The sequence below is a fragment of the Muntiacus reevesi genome, chromosome 1 (assembly GCF_963930625.1).
Source record: "Muntiacus reevesi chromosome 1, mMunRee1.1, whole genome shotgun sequence".
NCBI lineage: Eukaryota > Metazoa > Chordata > Mammalia > Artiodactyla > Cervidae > Muntiacus > Muntiacus reevesi.
In genome coordinates this window covers 502853-524740 of record NC_089249.1, presented here as the reverse complement: position 1 = coordinate 524740, position 21888 = coordinate 502853, and positions in this window count along the sequence as shown.

Genomic DNA, 21888 nt, shown 5'->3' with positions numbered 1-21888 from the left:
GAGAGCTGGTAAAATCTGGCCTAGCTATCAGCAAGTCATTCACATACTGTATTAGACTACTGTTTGTTAAAGTTAATTCCCTTAGTTCTCTCCCCGAGGAAGTCCCGAAGATATGAGGGCTGTCCCTAAACACTTGGGGTAGTCGAGTCCAGTCGAGAGTTGTATGGTCTCTCTTGTTTCCAAGTCCCGCCACTCAAAAGCAAAGAGTTTTTGGGATTCAGGATGGATAGGAATGCAAAAGAAAGCACCTTGAAGGTCCAAGACTGAGAAGTACTTGGCATTTCCTGGGACTTGGGATAGGAGGGTATATGGGATTGGGACTATGGAGTGGATGGGAACCACAGCTTCATTAACAGCTCTTAGATCCTGGACGAATCGGTAAGATCCATCTGGTTTTTGAACGGGCAAGATTGGGGTGTTGCAGGGGGACTCACAGCTGATTCGAGTTCCAGTATCTCGGTATTTGTTAACTAATGGTCTAAGACCCACAAGAGCTTCTGGTTTTAAGGGATATTGTCTTTTCCAGGGCTAGGGAGCATTTGGTCTCAGAGAAATCTTTACTGGTGGAACATTTATGGCTAAACCAGGGCTGGAGACATCCCACACCTGGGGATTGACATCATCTAGACAAGGGACAGACTCCTCCTTTTCTACCTCTGACTGTAAATATTCATACATAGGCAAAGAAAATTATCGACTTTTACCTTTGTGTCCCCAAGTCACTCTGGCTTGGAGACGAAAGTATTATTCTCACCATGGAAAATTTGGAAGCTGCAAACATGAAAAATTTAAAGAGTCACGCAGAGGCTAGTCACTCTAAGCTAACCCCTAAGACATTTATTGACTGATTTCTAGCTTCTCTTCTTTAACCTTTTTTATCTACAGTAATCCTGTGTGTTCCTTTTAGTTAGGGATTCATTTTTAGACTATCCTGACTCTTCCACTACGTTCCAGTTTTGGGTCTGATACACTTACAGATGTGCCAAGTGCTTCCTGAATACTATAGAACATATTTTATGTTTAAAATACTTCCATGCTTATGTAGTGAGTCAATGATTTTAAGTTTATTTGTTACACATTTCAATGTAAAAGTCAATGTGTGAACTAACATATTCACGACTTGGAGAAGTTGGCTTTTTTTTTGGTGTGTGTTTGAACTCTTCACCCGACCAAAGGTCATGGAGAGGTCTATTGTTTTTCTAAAATGGTTATAGTGTTGTTTATTTTCTGGTAACTGAATTAGGGTGTGAGTTGCAAAGCTTGTGTTTCTCTTCATTTCATGCCATCTGTTCGGGTTTCTTTCTCTCTCCTGAGTCAGACAGTAATTTCCCATTGGTTGTCCAGTTACCAAGGTTGGTGTCCATGCATCCGTGCTGGTCTCTCCATACATGTCCGGGTGTCCTGTGAAACACTAAGCTTAATATATTTGGAAATGACCTAGCTGTTCAATACACTGTCATCACTCAGTTGAGCAGAGGGAGAGAAATTCAAGTGACAAAACTCCAGAGAAGCTAGTGTCAGAGCGCCCCGGCGTGGCATGCGTGCAGGGGGTTGGGTGGAGGGGGGCGGGGCGCGGAGCACGGAGATCTCATGTGTCCTCCTACCCTGGGCCTCTCCAGGCATGCCGCTGCTCAGTGGCCTCCCCCCGCCCCCATCGCTTTGGCTGCTCAGGGCCGGGTGGTCTCTGCAGCTGCCCGGCATCCTGCCCGAGGCCCCCCCTGCCCACACGCTGTCTTCCAGTCTCTCTCTGAACCCTCGTCTCCTTCTTGCTCTGTCTCACCTGGCGTGGGTGCGTGCGAGTGCCTGTCCGTGTGCCTGGCTTTCGCTCCTCTGCTCTCTCAGGAAAGACTTGTACTGGGCCGGCAGAGTGGGGGCAGGGCGGGTCTTGGTCGGGCGAAAAGGCGGGGCTGAGGCGCTCCAGGGGGTTGGGGCAGCGGGCAGGATGTGCGCCTGGGGCCCCGGCTGGGCTGCCTCTAAGCCCGCAGGAGGCTCCAGGGCCCGTGGCCCCGGGCCGAAGACCCGCTCGTCCGGAGCCATGTCACCCTGAGCAGCGAATGGGATGGTGGGGGGCAGGGGGTGAGGGGGCACCGAGACGTCCTCGCTGCTCTACCCACCCCACCTCCCCCCACACCAGGTCCCGCAGGCACGCAAGGCCCCGGCCGGGCCAGACGGGTGCTGGCCGGGGCTGGCGGTGTGCGGGGCCGTGGCGCCCTCCGCTGGCCCCCGAGCTGCCGGCCCTGGTTGGTTGGAGTCCAGTCGCGGGTCGTGCGGCTCAAGTGCAGAGCGAGCCAGCTCGAGAGCTGTGGCCCCAGGCCCGAAGGGCAGGTCAGAACGCAAGGGAGGCGCAACGCGAAGCTCTTGGGGCACCTGACAGCCATCTCGGTCTAAGGCCATAGCACACTGAACGTGCTCTATCTCCTCTGATCTGAGAAATTGAGTAGGGCCGGGCCTGGTCAGTACTTGCATGGGATACCGCTTAGTAGTTAGGCGGTTTTGTGATTTTTCTGAATGCCTACTTCAGAAAGTTAGAATTGGATGACTGCACACAGGAAAACGAATAATGTTTTCGTACATAATCTTAAGAATCCAGCAGCTGGTCATTCTTTTTCCTGTCCTAACACAGCTAACTGGAAGTCACTTGCTGTAAGTTGTACTGACTTAAGACCCTCATCCCTAACGGAAGGTATATAGGAAAACCCATAATATATCTAAATAAGCATGAAAGATAGAAAGATGAGAAAAAAAAAATTCTCAGTGACATCTTAGTTGGTATATGAAACACGATGATTATGAAAGCACAACCCATAATCAAGTCCAGGCCATGGAAGCCTGTGACTTTCACTGAGTGTTGACTTCCCTTTCAGCTGAGGTTGTAAAAAGTGCTTTGTAAAATCCTGAGGTTTGAAACACTTTTAACCTCCTGAGGAGACTGCAATCAGAAGGCTTTCTAGAATATCCTGACGCTGTGGTGAGCTCAAGCAAAACATTCTGCAGAGGTCGGAAGACAGACATGTTTGGATGTGGGGATGACTTCTACTGCACTTAGGGAGAAAGGGCATGTACAAGTGGAGAAGCAAAACCTCAGTGACGGAATCTTTAAAGACTCCATACATGGAGAAGTAAATGGCAACCCACTCCAGTATTCTTGCCTGGAAAAATCCATGGACAGAGGAGTCTGGCGGGCTGAAGTCCACGGGATTCCATGACTGATCGTGTGTGCACGAGGGTGGAGGGAGACGGGTTGGTAGCAAGAAACTGGTAGAACTAATAAATAAAACAACAACAGCAAAAAAAAAAAAAAACTAAAGACTCGATAAAAATGACAATGACTGGTAGGAATAAACCTTCAGAAGTGCCTTCTCAGACCTCCCGTCTGAAGCACAAGCGTAATAAAGACATTGAGTTTTCATGGTCTCAGACAAAATTAGACTGGCTTATGACAATGGGCAGAGAGGCTCCTCTAAGACATCGGGGCTGGGCTTTACTGGAGGATGCACATCGATTGAGTGCATGGCTATGTGTTATGGAAATATGTCTTACTGGCAGGGCGAAGGCATTTTCTTGAAGAACACAGCAAATAACACTACAAATTCAAGGAACTTGGCTACAATGACAATAGCTGATTTCATGTTGGCTACTGCTTGGCAGAGCTGGGTTCGCCTCTCCCATTAAGTACCTCATTGGCCAGCTGTGAATGTAACCATTAGTTTCTCACTTAGAAACTGAACCTAATACTTGCCATGTGCACTAGTGCAAGAACAGTGCAATACCCAACAGGTAAAGGAATATGACAAGTGCCCACCAAGTCAAACAAAAGAGGAGGAGATAGGGAATCTATCTGAAAAACAATTTAGAATAATGATAATAAAAATGATCCAAATCTTGAAAACAAAATGGAGTTACAGATAAATAGCCTGGAGACAAAGATTGAAAAGATGCAGGAAATGCTTAACAAAGACCTAGAAGAAATAAAAGAGAGTCAATTAAAAATGAATAATGCAATGAATGAGATCAAAAACACTTTGGAGCGAACCAAGAGTAGAATAACGGAGACAGAAGATAGGATAAGTGAGGTAGACAATAGAATAGTGGAAATAAATGAAGCAGAGAGGAAAAAAGAAAAAATGAGCAAAAGAAATGAGGACAACCTCAGGGACCTCTGGGACAATGTGAAACGCCCCAACATTCGAATCATAGGAGTCCCAGAAGAAGAAGACAAAAAGAAAGGCCATGAGAAAATACTCGAGGAGATAATAGCTGAAAACTTCCCTAAAATGGGGAAGGAAATAGCCACCCAAGTCCAAGAAACCCAGAGAGTGCCAAACAGGATAAACCCAAGGCGAAACACTCCAAGACACATATTAATCAAATTAACAAAGATCAAACACAAAGAACAAATACTAAAAGCAGCAAGGGAGAAACAACAAATAACACACAAAGGAATTCCCAGAAGGATAACAGCTGATCTACCAATAGAAACCTCCAGGCCAGAAGGGAATGGCAGGACATAATGAAAGTAATGAAAGAAAATAATCTACAACCTAGATTACTGTACCCAGCAAGGATCTCATTCAGATATGAAGGAGAAATCAAAAGCTTTACAGACAAGCAAAAGCTGAGAGAATTCAGCACCACCAAACCAGCTCTTCAACAAATGCTAAAGGACCTTCCCTAGACAGGAAATGCAGAAATGTTGTATAAACATGAACCCAAAACAACAAAGTAAATGGCAATGGGACCACACCTATCAATAATTACCTTAAATGTAAATGGGTGAATGCCCCAACCAAAAGACAAAGATTGGCTGAATGGATACAAAAACAAGACCCTTATATATGCTGTCTACAAGAGACCCACCTCAAAACCAGAGACACATACAGACTAAAAGTGAAGGGCTGGAAAAAAATATTTCACGCAAATGGAGACCAAAAGAAAGCAGGAGTCACAATACTCATATCAGATAAAATAGACTTTCAAATAAAGGATGTGAAAAGAGACAAAGAAGGACACTACATAATGATCAAAGGATCAATCCAAGAAGAAGATATAACAATTATAAATATATATGCACCCAACATAGGAGCACCACAGTATGTACGGCAAACGCTAATGAGTATGAAAGAGGAAATGAATAGTAACACAATAATAGTGGGAGACTTTAATACCCCACTCACAACTATGGATAGATCAACTAAACAGAAAATCAAAAAGGAAACACAAACCTTAAATGATACAATGGACCAGCTAGACCTAATTGATATCTATAGGACATTTCACCCCAAAACAATCAATTTCACCTTTTTCTCAAGTCCACACGGAACATTCTCCAGAATAGATCACATCCTGGGCCATAAATCTGGTCTTGGAAAATTCAGAAAAATTGAAATCATCCCAGTCATCTTTTCTGACCACAGTGCAGTAAGATTAGATCTCAATTACAGGAAAAAAATTGTTAAAAATTCAAACATATGGAGGCTAAATAACACGCTTCTGAATAACCAAAAAATCATAGAAGAAATCAAAAAAGAAATCAAAATATGTATAGAAATGAATGAAAATGAAAACACAACAACCCAAAACCTATGGGACACTGTAAAAGCAGTGCTAAGGGGAAGGTTCATAGCATTACAGGCTTACATCAAGAAACAAGAAAAAAGCCAAATAAATAACCTAACTCTACACCTAAAGCAATTAGAGAAGGAAGAAATGAAAAACCCCAGGGTTAGCAGAAGAAAAGAAATCTTAAAAATTAGGGCAGAAATAAATGCAAAAGAAACTAAAGAGACCATAGCAAAAATCAACAAAGCTAAAAGCTGGTTTTTTGAAAAAATAAACAAAATTGACAAACCATTAGCAAGACTCATTAAGAAACAAAGAGAGAAGAACCAAATTAACAAAATAAGAAATGAAAAGGGTGAGATCACAACAGACAACACTGAAATACAAAGGATCATAAGAGACTACTACCAGCAGCTCTATGCCAATAAAATTGACAACTTGGATGAAATGGACAAATTTTAGAAAAGTATAACTTTCCAAAACTGAACCAGGAAGAAATAGAAGATCTTAACAGACCCATCACAAGCAAGGAAATCGAAACTGTAATCAAAAATCTTCCAGGAAACAAAAGCCCAGTACCAGATGGCTTCACAGCTGAATTCTACCAAAAATTTAGAGAAGAGCTAACACCTATCTTACTCAAACTCTTCCAGAAAATTGCAGAAGAAGGTAAACTTCCAAACTCATTCTATGAGGCCACCATCACCCTAATTCCAAAACCACACAAAGATGCCACAAGAAAAGAAAACTACAGGCCAATATCACTGATGAACATAGATGCAAAAATCCTTAGCAAAATTCTAGCAAATAGAATCCAACAACATCTTAAAAAAATCATACACCATGACCAAGTGGGCTTTATCCCAGGAATGCAAGGATTCTTCAATATCTGCAAATCAATCAATGTAATACACCACATTAACAAATTGAAAGATAAAAACCATATGATTATCTCAATAGATGCAGAGAAAGCCTTTGACAAAATTCAACACTCATTTATGATTAAAACTCTCCAGAAAGCAGGAATAGAGGGAACATACCTCAACATAATAAAAGCTATATATGACAAACCCACAGCAAGCATCACCCTCAATGGTGAAAAATTGAAAGCATTTCCCCTGAAATCAGGAACAAGACAAGGGTGCCCACTCTCACCACTATTATTCAACATAGTCTTGGAAGTTTTGGCCACAGCAATCAGAGCAGAAAAAGAAGTAAAAGGAATCCAGATAGGAAAAGAAGAAGTGAAACTCTCGTTGTTTGCAGTTGACATGATCCTCTACATAGAAAACCCTAAATACTCTTCCAGAAAATTACTAGAGCTAACCAATGAATATAGTAAAGTTGCAGGATATAAAATTAACACACAGAAATCCCTTGCATTCCTATATACTAACAATGAAAAAACAGAAAGAGAAATTAAGGAAACAATACCATTCTCCATTGCAACAAAAAGAATAAAATACTTAGGAGTATATCTACCTAAAGAAACAAAAGACCTGTACATAGAAAACTATAAAACACTGATGAAAGAAATCAAAGAGGACACAAACAGATGGAGAAACATACCGTGTTCATGGATTGGAAGAATCAATATTGTCAAAATGGCTATTCTACCCAAAGCAATCTATAGATTCAATGCAATCCCTATCAAACTACCAACGGTATTTTTCACAGAACTAGAACAAATAATTTCACAATTTGTATGGAAATACAGAAAACCACGAATAGCCAAAGTAATCTTGAGAAAGAAGAATGGAACTGGAGGAATCAACCTGTCTGACTTCAGTCTCTACTACAAAGCCACAGTCATCAAGACAGTATGGTACTGGCACAAAGACAGAAATATAGATCAATGGAACAGAATAGAAAGCCTAGAGATAAATCCACGAACCTATGAACACCTTATCTTTGACAAAGGAGGCAAGGATATACAATGGAAAAAAGACAACTGCTTTAACAAGTGGTGCTGGGAAAACTGGTCAACCACCTGTAAAAAAATGAAACTAGAACACTTTCTAACACCACACACAAAAATAAACTCAAAATGGATTAAAGATCTAAATGTAAGACCAGAAACTATAAAACTCCTAGAGGAGAACTTAGGCAAAACACTCTCCGACATGAATCACAGCAGGGTCCTCTATGACCCACCTCCCAGAATATTGGAAATAAAAGCAAAAATAAACAAATGGGACCTAATGAAACTTAAAAGCTTCTGCACTACAAAGGAAACTATAAGTAAGGTGAAAAGACAGCCCTCAGATTGGGAGAAAATAATAGCAAATGAAGAAACAGACAAAGGATTAATCTCAAAAATATACAAGAAACTCCTGAAGCTCAATTCCAGAAAAATAAATGACCCAATCAAAAAATGGGCCAAAGAACTAAACAGACATTTCTCCAAAGAAGACATACAGATGGCTAACAAACACATGAAAAGATGCTCAACATCACTCATTATTAGAGAAATGCAAATCAAAACCACAATGAGGTACCATTACACGCCAGTCAGGATGGCTGCTATCCAAAAGTCTACAAGCAATAAATGCTGGAGTGGGTGTGGAGAAAAGGGAACCCTCTTACACTGTTGGTGGGAATGCAAACTAGTACAGCCACTATGGAAAACAGTGTGGAGATTTCTTAAAAAACTGGAAATAGAACTGCCATTTGACCCAGCAATACCACTTCTGGGCATACACACCACGGAAACCAGATCTGAAAGAGACACGTGCACCCCATTGTTCATCGCAGCACTGTTTATAATAGCCAGGACATGGAAGCAGCCTAGATGCCCATCAGCAGATGAATGGATAAGGAAGCTGTGGTACATATACACCATGGAATATTACTCAGCCATTAAAAAGAATTCATTTGAATCAGTTCTAATGAGATGGATGAAACTGGAGCCCATTATTCAGAGTGAAGTAAGCCAGAAAAATAAAGAACACTACAGCATACTAACACATATATATGGAATTTAGAAAGATGGTAATGATAACCCTATATGCAAAACAGAAAAAGAGACACAGAAGTACAGAACAGACTTTTGGACTCTGTGGGAGAAGGTGAGGGTGGGATGTTTCAAAAGAACAGCATGTATTTTATCTATGGTGAAAGAGATCACTAGCCCAGGTGAGATGCATGAGACGAGTGCTCGGGCCTGGTGCACTGGGAGGACCCAGAGGAGTCGGGTGGAGAGGGAGGTGGGAGGGGGGATCGGGATGGGGAATACGTGTAACTCTATGGCTGATTCGTGTCAATGTATGACAAAACCCACTGAAATGTTGTGAAGTAATTGGCCTCCAACTAACAAAATAAAATTAAAAAAAAAAAAAAACTGAGCTATCCTAAAAATTAAAAAAAAAGCTACCTCTTCTATGCAACATCTGTGTGTCTTCTGTCTGTCTTCTTCCTCGCTGATGCCACTCATCCCTTGGGTATTCCTGGTCCTGCTGGGGCTGGACCTCGGCAATTTTGCTCAATGCTTTGGATCCTAGTGGAAAAACATGCTGTTAATCCTACTTTTGCGAGGATTAAAACCATCGTAAAAACTGGAATTTGTTTAAATATTTTTGGTTTAAATATATCTTGTGTATATAATTACCCAGATTACTGTTGGGTATTAGATTGCTATGTTACAATATGTATGGCATACATGAGTTCCTCTGTTATTGATATGATATGTGGTGGAGAGGTATTTGGTGGTGCAAGTGATTTAAATGATGTGTTCACAGTGTTTATATTCCTGTTATGTGGTTAATGGGTCTTGGATTCACGTTTGAAATATGACTCCCTTGTCTTTTGTGATGCATGAGAAGTGCTGAAATTGAAGATGATGCAGGTTAAGTCTAGGGTTGAGGGTGTGAGTAGGGTGGGGGGGAGGGTGTGGGTTAGGTTAAGGGTGTGGATTAGGGTGTGGGTTACATTGTGGCTTAGGGGTTAGAAGTTAGGGGTGTGGGTGAGGGTGAGGGCTGAGGGGTGAAGGTGTCAGGTTAGGGTTGGGATGATGCGTTAGGGTTAGTGTGTCAGGTTAGGGTTAGGGGGTCGGGGTGGTGTTAGGTTCTGGGATAGGGTTACGGTGTTGGTTAGGGTTAGGGTGTCGTGTTGGGGTTAGGGTTAGGGCAAGGGCGAGGGCAATTTCGCCTGGGACCTTATGGAGGGGCCTCACAGTCAAAGGTAAAGGCAAAGTCACATCCACACTTCTGTTCCATCCCCTTTGCTCTATAGTAGAGCTCTAGTAAGCCTAGGCCTGGTAGGAAAACTCTTGGCTCCTGTGGGGACACATCCTGTGTGTGAATCTGCATACCAGACCTAGGGGCCACAGGGCGCCTGTTTTCTTCTGGGAGAGGGGACCCTGAAGCGGTGTTGCCTGGCAACAGCTTGAAAATCCATTAAATTGCACTTTACGTACCTCTGACAAAGCTAGATTTGCTCCACCTTTTCGCCATTTGGAAGCAAACCTTCCATACCCTCTCCCCAAGTAGGCAATGGGCCTACTTTGAGTAGAAAGTCCCCTTGAGGAGCTGAGCCCAGGAAGGCACCCAGTCATGTCAAACACACTCCAGCTGCTTACTTCCTCATGGGCAGTATCACTATCAGCTAGGAATGTCTTTGCAAGGATTGAAAAGGGAAGGGGAGATACATGGCCCTGCCTCTGAAATTTCAGTCCTCTGAGCAGAACTGGAATTCAATTGTATCAGCGAAACTGTGCCTTCCAAAGAGGCTTGCAAACACACCCCGAGTGGCTGCCTCTTCTTCCCTGAAGAAGGCTCCCTTTCCCTGCATCCTACGGACTCCCTGTCCCAGCCTCCTGGAAAAGCACTTCTTGGAGTTCCTTCTTGGAGTTCCTTTCTTAGTTGCAGTTATCCCTCAACTTGGGTCCATAGGGAGTAGCCCCACACTCACAGGGGAAGGCAGACCCACCTCCACACATCTCTTCCATCCCCTTTGCTCTGTAGGACAATTCTAGTGAGCCTAGGTCTGTCAGAAAATTCTTGGCTTTGACGGGAACACACCCTGTGTGTGAACCTGCATACCCGACCTAGGGTCCACAGGGCGCCTGTTTTGCTCGAGTGGGCCTTGAAGCAGTACAGCCTAGTGAGAGCTTGAAAATCCATCCAATTGCTCCTTTCTTACCTCTGACACCTAGCTTTGTTCCACCCTTTGGCAGTGTGGAGGGAAGAGGGCCCAACCCCGTCCTCAAGCGGACATGGGGCCTACTTTGAGAGGAAAGGCCCCCTTGAGGAGCTGAGCCCATCAAGGCACCCAGTCATGTCAAATATACTCCCACTGCTTGCTTCTTCATGGGTAGTACCACTATCAGCTTGGAATGTCTTTGCAAGGATCACAAAGGGAAGGGGAGATACACGACCCTGCCTCTGGAACTTCGGTCCTCTGAGCAGACCTGAGTGCTCTAGGGAGCCTAGGACTGTCAGGAAAATTCTTGGCTCCTACAGGGACACACCCCATATGTGAACCTGCATACCGGACCTCGGGGCCAGAGTGTGCCTGCTTCTCTCGGTGTGCCTAAAGCGGTGCAGCCTAGCAACAGCTATTGAGCCTAGGTCTGTCTGGAACATTTTGGATCCTGTGGGGAAAACACCCTGTGCACACCCCTAGATACCGGGCCTAGGGGCCAAAATTCTCACATGTCTCCTGGGGAACCCTAACACAGTGTGACCTAGCAACTGCTTGAAAATCCATCCCATTGCTGTTTTCCTCCTTCTGATACAGCTAGCATTGCTCCTTGCTTTGGGATATCTCAAGCAAGGGGCGAGTCCATAACTGCTCTCCTGGGGCCCAATGGATGTGCAAGGTGCCCTCAACCAGGTGACCCCAGCATGCCACCTGGCCCCCTCAGACACACTCCCGCAGCCTTCTTCCTCATGGGAAGCACCTCTCTGACCCAGGAATGTGTTTGCAAGGCTCGGAATGTGCAGGGAGACACATGGCCCTGACTCTGGAATTGAGGTCCTTGGGGCAGGCCTGCAGGTCTGACACCTGAGAAGCAAAACACTTGCTGCAAATAGAGGCCTGAAAACACACTCTGTGTATGACTTTCCTTCCTCCAAGGAAGATAGCTTTCCCAGTCTCCTGCATGCTGAGTGTCACACAGCTGGAATGTGCTTGCGTGGAGGTCATGATTCAGTGGCAATGGCCCCTGAGGCCCTGTGCCCAGGTAGGGCGCCCACACTCACAGGCAAATCAAAGCAACTTCCAAATGAGTCAGCTCTTCACATCTAGTGGCCAAAGTATTGGAGTTTCAGGTTCAATATTAGTCTTTCCAATGTATATTCAGACCTGATTTCCTTTAGGATGGAGTGGTTGGGTCCTCTTATAGTCTAAGCAAACTTCAAGCATCTTCTTCAGCACCACAGTGCAAAAGCATCAAATCTTTGACTGTCAACTTTCTTTATAGTCCATCTTTCACATCCATAAATGACATGGAAAAACCTTAGCCTTGACTAGACGGATCTTTGTTGGCAAAGCAATGTCTCAGCTTTTTAATATGCTGTCTAGTTTGGTTATCACTTTCCTTCCAAGTCGTAAGCATCTTTTAATTTCATGGCTGCAGTCACCATCTGCAATGATTTCCGAGCCCCGAAAAATAAAATCTGCCACTGTTTCCACTGTTTTCTCATCTATTTGCCAAGAAGTGATGAGACTGGATGCAATGATCTTAGTTGTCTGAACACTGAGCATTAAGCTAACTATTTCACTCTCCTCTTTCTCTTTCATCAAGAGGCTCTTTAGTTCTTCACTTTCTGCCATCAGGGTGGTGTCATCTGCATATCTGAGGTTATTAATATTTCTCCCAGCAATCTTGATTCCAGTTTGTGCTTCATCCAGTGCAGCATTTCTCACGATGCCCTATATATAAGCAGATATAAGTTAAATAAGCAGGGTGCCAAAATACAGCCTTGACATATTCCTTTTCCTATTTAGAACCAGTCTGTTGGTCCAGGTCCAGTTCTGTTTCTTCCTGACCTGCATATAGGTCTTTCAAGAGGCAGGTCAGGTGATCTGGTATTCTTATCTCTTTCAGAATTTTCCCCAGTTTATTGTGATACACACAGTCAAAGGCTTTGGCATAGTCAACAAAGCAGAAATAAGTGTTTTTCTGGAACTCTCTTGCTTTTTCAATTATCCAGTGGATTTTCGCAATTTGATCTCTGGTTCCTCTGCCTTTTCTAAATCCATCTTGAACATTTGGAATTTCACGGTTGACATATTGCTGAAGCCTGGCTTGGAGAATTTTGAGTGTTACTTTACTAGCATGTGAGATGAGTCCAGTTGTGTGACAGTTTGAACATTCTTTGTCATTGCCTTTCTTTGAGACTGGAATGAAAACTGAGCTAACAACCTAGATGTTTTCAATCGCATATGCTAAAAGAACTGCCTTTGCAGTTTCCAAGGGAAAAAAGTTTCATTTTAACCAATTTTCTCTGAAGTTCAAGGAATATCATGGACATCCTCCATCAAAAAGTCATCTTTCTTTTATGTAATCACAGTTTCATGCCTAAATTATAGACCAACTCTTGCTCAAATTGACTCTGATATCAGGGGCAGATCAGCTAGCTGATAAAAAGCTTGGATTGTCCCTCTGGAGGAAAGTGAGACCTTGGTCCCAAGAGAAGAATCTGAGGGCTTAAGGGAATTTGCAGGAGTGGGGAAATCTTGGTCCATCCTACATGTACCGTACTTAAATAATGCTTATTTATTTTACGGAAGTAAAAAAAAAAAAAAAAACAGATGATAAAAACAAATATAAATCACTGAAAGGTAAATAAATTCATCATCTGTGATTGAAAGCTGCATTCTAAGAAAGCTGTGTTCTCTTAACCTAGAGAGTAGACTAAATTCCAGTCTGGTACCAGCTTACCAGATAACAAACAAAAAGCATTGTTTATGGGTAAGCTCAGGAAAGTCTTTTCCATGTATCTTGAGGTAGCAGTATTTTTGCAAAGGCATCAGTGTGAAACCATGGAAGGCATGTTTAAAACCTGATTAGATAAAAATTGACAAAATAAACATTGACAAAATTGAAAAAATAAAAATTGACAAAAAAAGTGACAAAATAGTCACTGCTGTGACTTGAAACACTTTAATATGATAACTAGAATTATAACTGACAGCATTTTACCAGGACATATCAGATTTTCATGGATGTCACATAGTTTCTAGGATACCTACATTAGTAACTGAAGGAGTCTTTGGGCTTAGAAAAGAAAACAACAGTCTCAAAGGCCCTTGCTTGTATCATTTAACATTGGAGAAAACAAAATCGAACTTTAGGTCCCACCCTGAGGCTCCAGGCCAGTTATATCTATCTATTTTCCCATGCAGCGTAGTGCCTGCTGGAAGTCCAAGGGATTTATCCTGCCTGGTAATTTCACCAGCTGGGACTCCAAAACCCTTAGTCTGGCCGGCTGACCCAGCCCTGCTTCCAGCACTTTGCAGGCCAGCAGGCCCTTGACCACCTGCTGGGACAGGAAAGGGAAGGGTCCACGAATTGCATCCTAGAAACTTAGTAGGGTGCATGTATTTAAAAACCTGGTGGCCACCCAGGCAGGAGAGAAGGGAGGAGGGCACCTTGCTGCCCTTTCATGGGGGAATCTGTGGCTGTCCTGCTGAGAGGGGGCCTTTCCATGGGGACCCTGTGCAATAAGTTTGGTGTTTTGGAACTGAATAATTAGAACGTGTAAAATTTTTAATTTATGTGGTGCTTTAATTAAAAAAAAAACAAAAAAAACAAGCAGCTCCAACTTTTCTGCAAATTGAGGCCTCAAACTTGAAGGCCTATTTTCCTTCCACTGTGGCATTCTATGAAGAAATGTGCGTTTTTCAAAGAAAAGGGTCAGAAAAGTGAGGGAAACAGAAAAGCCAGAGGTGCCCCAGGAGTTTGGTGAAGGTCTTAGGAGGTCACTTGTAAATGCTGCTGGCCATCGGGAGGCAGTCTCTTGTGACCAATGGGCACAGAGCTCTGCAGGCTTGTCCTTTGCATGGATGTTCTTGTTTGTGGAAATCCAGCTCAGAGCCATCTCCTGATGTGTAAGAATTTCCCAGACTAGACCCCTAGGCAAATCCCACAGGGCCAGGGACTCCTTTCTTCATTGTATTTGTCTGTTTGACTGAAAACCAGAAATGGCATATTTTTCTTTCAATCTGGTCTATCATCCAGGCCTTGGAGTAATATTTCCCCTCCCCCTCAATAGACTTGGGTTCCGGTGATGAATTATAGTCAGTTGTCCATGATTTCGCAGATGAGGAAACTGAGAGTCGGAGAGGGCGGAGGACTGTCCAAGGGAGAATGGGATATCCTTCCAGGAACACTGGCTCCTGGGTTTTTAATGAGCTTCCTACCCAGCATGGTCATTAAGTGGCAAGGGTTGACATTGAGAATAAACTATTGGTGGAAATGAAAAAGGCTTTTTGAAAGAATGTGCCTACCAGCTGTGCATCTTATGGAGTATTTTCATTGTACTTCCCAGCCCTTGGAAAGTGCTGGGCACAGGGCAGATGCTTCATCATTTTTATTGAATAAGTTCAATGTCACACAATTGTATCTGTAGTGTCAGCAACACTATGAGGTATATTAGAACAGTGATGGTCCCAGTTGGTACCCACAAGGATATTTTTAAAAAATGAAACAAATCTCTCTGATCATCACCAAGGCTATCAGAGGTCTACTGCAGACTCCACACAAGGGAGGGTCTACCTCTTGGGACATCCCCACTTCAGCATCTCCCTAAACCAGCAATCTAGGACAGCTGAGTACACTTGAAGTTCCTTCCTTGACCTTGGGAGTTTTTTTGGAAGACAATTTTTTGACAGACAGGGGTGGGGCAAGGTTTTGGGATGTTTCAAGTGCAGTCCATTTATTGTGCACTCTATTTCTGTTTCTGTTCCCTGGAGGCTCAGTTGGTAAAGAGTCTGCCTGCAATGAGGGAGACCCGGGTTTAATCCCTGGGTCAGGGAAATCCCCTGGAGAAGGAAATGACAGCCCACTCCAGTATTCTTGCCTGAAGAATTCAATGGACTGAGGAGCCTGGTGGGCTACCAAGGGCTGGACATGGCTGAGTGATCAAACTCTTATTTCTATTATTATTTCACCAGCTCCACCTCAGATCATCAGGCATTAGATCCTAGAGGTTGGGGGCCCCTGCTTTAGTTCCCTCTTTCATCTTCTACACAGCTCCAGCATGCTTCCTCCTCCTCTTCCACCTGCAGAACTACCTGCTGGGCTTCTCTGAGTGTGATTAAGAGTTTCCTTCCCTCACTGTCTTTCCTCTGAGTCCCTTTTCCTAAATGGGTTTCCATGATCTCCTTTAGGCACTTTTTCCCCAGGTGGTGCTAGTGGTAAAGAACCTACCTGCCAATGCAGGAATCCTATCCCTGGGTTGGGAAGATCCCCTGGAGGAGGGCACCCAGCCCACTCCAGTATTCTTGCCTGGAAAATTCCCATGGACAGAGGAGCCTGGTGGGCTCTGACAGTCAGACGTGATTGAAGCGACTTAGCACAGCATACCATAGGACCTTTGAACTGCAGACTCATGTGATTGTTTGGATTCTTTGGAGTCCCTTGTTATTCCACGTGTATGTTAGGGTCAGCTTGTATATTGCTTCCTAAAGGCCTGGAGAGGGTAATAGGCAGGAAGGCCAGGGGTCTCCAGACAGAGGGAATAGGCTGCAAGTGTCAGACGTTTTTTCATCTCTCAAGCAGCTGGAGGAACGAAACGAGTGCTACATTTTTTCCCCTTCTCAATACAAATTTAAGAGGTTTCTCTTAAAATTTTGTGTTGCTATGACGACTCCTGGCTCCACCTGAACTTAACTTTTCTCAAACCTTCAGCTAAGCAATGCATTTTGTCTTAAGGAAAGGTTTGTCTTAAGCTATGTTAATATACTACATATTTCTGCTAGACTCTGTCTTCAGGTCGGTTCCCCCTAAAGGCTCAGAACCGACTTGACAAACCAATATGTTTTACTCATACCTGTTCTCCTAATCTATGTTAATGAAATGATATATTTGCTTGGAAATCTGCCTTTCTTCAAAATTCATGTCAATCATTCTATGGCCCGGGATGACTCACCTGCTGCCAATATTATCTCAATGCATGTTGTGGGTGAGGGGCCTGGTGTCATTCTCTGAGACATTGCCTTTCTTTCATTAGCAGACTGCTAGTGGCTGTATAACATCTGCCTAAAGACTAGCAGGGGGTACTCTTACTGCCCCCGTCTGATGTCTATGTCAGCAGCTTTCTCTATCTCTTTTATACTTTAATAAAACTTTATGACACAAAAGCTCTGAGCGATCAAGCTTTGTCAACTGGCCCTGGATTGAATTCTTCTCCTCTGGAGGCCAAAAATCCTGGCGCCTTTTGTGGTTCAGCAATGACCTTTCAGTCTTTTGTAATTCATATTGAATCTTCATTTCAGATTGAAGATGCATTCCATGGTATTGCCATCTTAAGTCTTTCCATCGCTATGGAATATCTGTGCATGTATTCAGGATATTTTTCAGCAATCGTGTATAATTTCCAATGTGCCAGTCTTGTCATCCTCATTACACCCATGGCAAAATATTTTATTAATGTTGACACTATCAAAAGGAAATTGTTTTTTTAAATTCCTTTTCAGATTATTATTTGCTAGTGTATACAGATAAAACTGTGTAATCATTCATTTTTATCAGCTTGGACAGCTTGATAGTTGTCTTTACTTTCTTTACTTCCTCATACTTTAAGATTATCCTAGCTTATATATTTACTGTCTCGCCCCTAGTCTCAATCGTTTATTCAAAGAATTTCTGTCCTTTTTTTTAAACACTGAATTATTTTTGACAATGCTGGGTCTTTGTAGCTAGATGCCTAGTTGTAGTGAGCAGAGGCTACCCTCTAGTTGACTTGCCATGGCTTCTCATTGCAGCGCTTTCTCTGGTTGCAGAACTTGGGCTCTGGAGCATGCAAGTACTTCAATAGTTGTACGGGGGCTTAGTTGCCCCTGGGCATGTGGAATCCTCTAGGACCAGGGGTTGAACCAGTGTTCCCTGCATTGGTAGGCAGATCCTTTACCACTGGGCCACCAGGGACATTTCCTGTTCTTTTTCATTATAGAGTGATATTTAAAACATACATGTAGGAGCTAAATATGCTCAGCTGACAATATTTGGAAATATATACATGTATTCCAGCTTATATATTCAGTTGAAGGTAATTTGTGATGATGTCTCCATGAATCTTGTAACCTTTCCTTTTGTTTATCCATAACTTACCATTCCAATGGTAAGATACCTGGCTTCCACCACTTGTCATGTATGGAATTCAGTGCTTGTCCCATGTGGTTACTGAAACAACTGTCAGACTGTCTTCCAAAGGGGGCTGTGCATGCATCCCACCAGTATCTTGAGTATGTTTCTGTAGGAGAGTTTACTATCAGTATACCCTCCGTGGCCAGGTGTCTATTTCAATCTTTACCAGTTATGAATGGGCTTGTTTGCTCTAGTGTTCTTGGACAATTTGAGGACTCTTGTCTAGTTATGAGGGACACAGGAATCTCCTTGAGGCTTGGCAGGGCAATCAGCACACTTCTCGAGGTGAGGAGGGAGACCTAGGGTCCCTTTCCAGTTGCCATAGGGATATTGGGATTCCTACCAATTTTCAAGAGGAGTCAGGCATCATCACCTTTTGAATCATTGAATTCTGCATGCCTCTCGAGGTGTCAACGGGATGTGAGGCCTCCTGTCGATAAGAGGCGGGGACCTAGGACTTTCTCTATGCTCTCCATAGGGGATTCACACATCCCTTCATCCTGTGAGATGAAAGATGAGCCTGCATTCAAGCCACTGTAGGGAAATCGGACCTTCTTTCGAGTCAGGGCGTCTCAGGGTCAATTCCACTTGAGGCAGCAAACTCAGGGTCCCTCCCACATACTTACTGCTGAGAGACACCTCCTCTGGTTGTGCTTTTGGAATGGTGGCATACCTCTTGAGTGGAAGCCAGGGAATCAGCTCTCATTTCAAGATGATTTGGGGTACATGGAGCTTTCCTCGAGTTGCTGTGCTGAACTTGGTGTTCTTCTAGACTTGGGACAGTGTTCTCGGGGAATCTCTGCAGTTGCCTAAAGGAAGCCAACCCACTTGTCGTGTTTGATGCGGAACACGGGATGGCTCTGAAGCCAATGCAGTGGAATAGGGACTCATCTCGAGTTGATTTGGGATACACGAAGCTATTTCCCATTGCTGCAGTGACATCAGGGTCCCTCTGGACTTGAGACAGTGTTCTTGGGGACTCTCTGGAATTCCATCAAGCAAGTAATGGCTCCTTACGTATTTGATGGGGAACACGGAATTGCTCTGCATGCAATGCAGGGGAATCAAGCCTCATCTCGCGGCGAGAAGGCAGTCTCATGGTTTCTCTCGAGTTGCGGCGCGAACCTGGGGTATATTCTCCAGGTACGGCGGGGATGGCCCTTCAAAACTCATGTTTGTTCAGCGACGTCAGGACTCCTGTCTAGTTACGAGGGACACCTCAGGAATCTCTTCGAGGCTTGGCAGGGCAATAGGGACGCTTCTCAATGTGAGGCGGGAGACCCAGGGTTCCTTTCCAGTTGCCACAGTGAGACTGGGATTCCTATCAATTTTCAAGAGGAGTCAGGCGTCATCACCTTTTGAAACATTGAATTCCGCCTACCTCCATGTCAAAGGGATGTGAGACCTCCTGGCGTGATGAGGCCAGGACTTAAGGCTTTCTCTAGGGTCTCCGTATTGGATTCAGACATCCCTTCATCTTGTGCAATGAAAGACGAACCTGCATTCAAGCCACTGCAGGGAAATCCGGCCTTCTTTCTTGTCAGGGCATTCGGACTCCATTCCACTTGAGGCAGCAAACTCAGGGTCCCTCCCCCATATCTATTGATGAGAGAAGCCTCCTCTTGGGGTGCTTGTGGAAAGTTGGCATACCTCTTAAGTTGAATCCTGGGAATCTGCTCTCATCTCGAGATGATTTGGGGTACATAGAGCTTTCCTCAAGTTGCTGTGCTGAACCTGGTGTTCCTCTAGACATGGGACGGTGTTTTCGGGGAGTCTCTGGAGTTGCCTAAAGAAAGTGAAGCAACTTGTCTTGCTTGATGGGGAAAGCGGAATTTCTCTGGAGCTAATGTGGCAGAATCGGGCCTCATCTCCAGTTGATTTGGTGTACACGGAATTATTTCGCGTTGCTGCAGTGACCTCAGGGTCCCTCTAGGCTTGTGAGTGTGTTCTTGGGGACTCTCTGGAGTTCCATAAAGCAAGTCAAGGCTCCTACGCATTTCATGGGGAAAACGGAATTGCTTTGCACGCAATGCAGAGGAATCTGGCCTCATATAGTGGCGAGGGGATGTCTCATGCTTTTTCACGAGCTGCGCTGGGAACCTGGAGTATATTCTCGAGTTACAGCGGGGATGGCCCTTCAAAAGTTGTGTTTGTTCAGCGACGTCAGGACTCCTGTCTAGTTATGAGGGACACCTCAGGAATCTCTTCGAGGGTTGACACATCAATAGGGACGCTGCTAGAGGTGAGGCGGGAGACCCAGGGTCCCTTTCCAGTTGCCACAGGGATACTGGGATTCCTATCACTTTTCAAGAGGAGTCAGGCATCGTCACCTCTTGAAGCAATGAACTCTTGGTGCCTCTCTAGGTGTCAAAGGCATGTGAGGCCTCCTGTCGAGAGGAGGAGGGGAACTAGGGCTTTCTCTAGGGTCTCCACAAGGGATTCAGACATCCCATTGTCTGGTGAGATGAAAGACAAGCCTCCATTCAAGCCACTGCAGGGAAATCAGGCCTTCTTTTGAGTCAGGGCATCTCGGTGTCCATTCCATTTGACGCAGCAAACTCAGGGTCCAACTCACATACCTATTGCTGAGAGAAGCCTCCTCTAGAGGTGCTTGTGGAAAGTTGGCATACCACTTGAGTCAAAGCCAGGGAATCAGCTCTAATCTCGAGACGATTTGGGGTACATGGGGCTTTCTTCGAGGTGCTGTGTTGCAACTGGTGTTCCTCCAGACTTGGGACGGTGTTCTCGGGGAATCTCTGGAGTTGCCTAAAGGAAGTAAAGCCACTACTCCTGTTTGATGGGGAACACGGGATGGCTCTGGAGCAAATGCAGGGGAATTGGGCCTCGGCTCGAGTTGATTTGCAGTATGGAGCTATTTCGCATTGCTGCGGTGACACAAGGGTCCCTCTAGACTTGTGACAGTGTTCTTGGGGACTCTCTGGAATGCCATCAAGCAAGTCAAGATTCCTTACGTGTTTGATGGGGAAGACGGAATTGCTCTGCAATGCAGAGCAATCAGGCCTCATCTTGCAGCCAGGGGGAAGTCTCATGGTTTATCTCAAGTTGCGGTGGGAACGTGGGGCATATTCTCGAGTTAAGGTGGGGATAGACTTTCAAAACTCCTGTTTGTTAAGCGACATCAGGACTCTTGTCTAGTTATGAGAGACACCTCAGGAATCTCTTTGAGGCTTGGCAGGGCAATAGGGACGCTTCTTGAAGTGAGGCGGGAGACCCTGGGTCCAATTCCAGTTGCGACAGTGATATTGGGATCCCTATCACATTTCAAGAGGAGTCAGGCATCGTCACCTTCTAAGCATTGAACTCCGCGTGCCTCTCGAGATGTCAAAGGGATGTGAGGCCTCCTGTCGAGATGAGGCGGGGACATAGGGTTTCCTCTAGGTCCTCCACAGGGGATTCAGACATCCCTTCATCTTGTGAGATGAAAGACGAGCCTACATTAAAGCCACTGCAGGGAAATCTGGCCTTCTTTTGAGTCAGGTCATCTTGGTGTTCATTCCACTTCAGGAAGCAAACTCAGGGTCCAACTCACATACATATTGCTGAGAGAAGCCTCCTCTTGAGGTGCTTGCAGAAAGTTGGCATACCTCTTGAGTCGAAGCAGGGAAATCAGCTCTAAATCTCAAGACGATTTGGGGTACATGGGGCTTTCCTCGAGTTGCTGTGTTGCACCTGGTGTTCCTCTACACTTGGGACAGTGTTCTCGGGGAATCTCTGGAGTTGCTTAATGAAGTCATGCCACTTGTGTTTGATGGGGAACGCAGAATGACTCTGGAGCCAATGCAGGGGAATGGGGCAGCATCTCGAGTTGATTTGGGGTAGACGGATCTATTTCCCGTTTCTGCACTAACCTCACGGTCACTCTAGACTTGTTACAGTGTTCTTGGGTACTCTCTGGTGTCCCATCAAGCAAGTCAAGGCTCCTTACATGTTTGATGGGGAACACAGAATTGCTCTGCATGCAATGCAGAGGAACCGGGGCTCATCTCGTGGCCAGG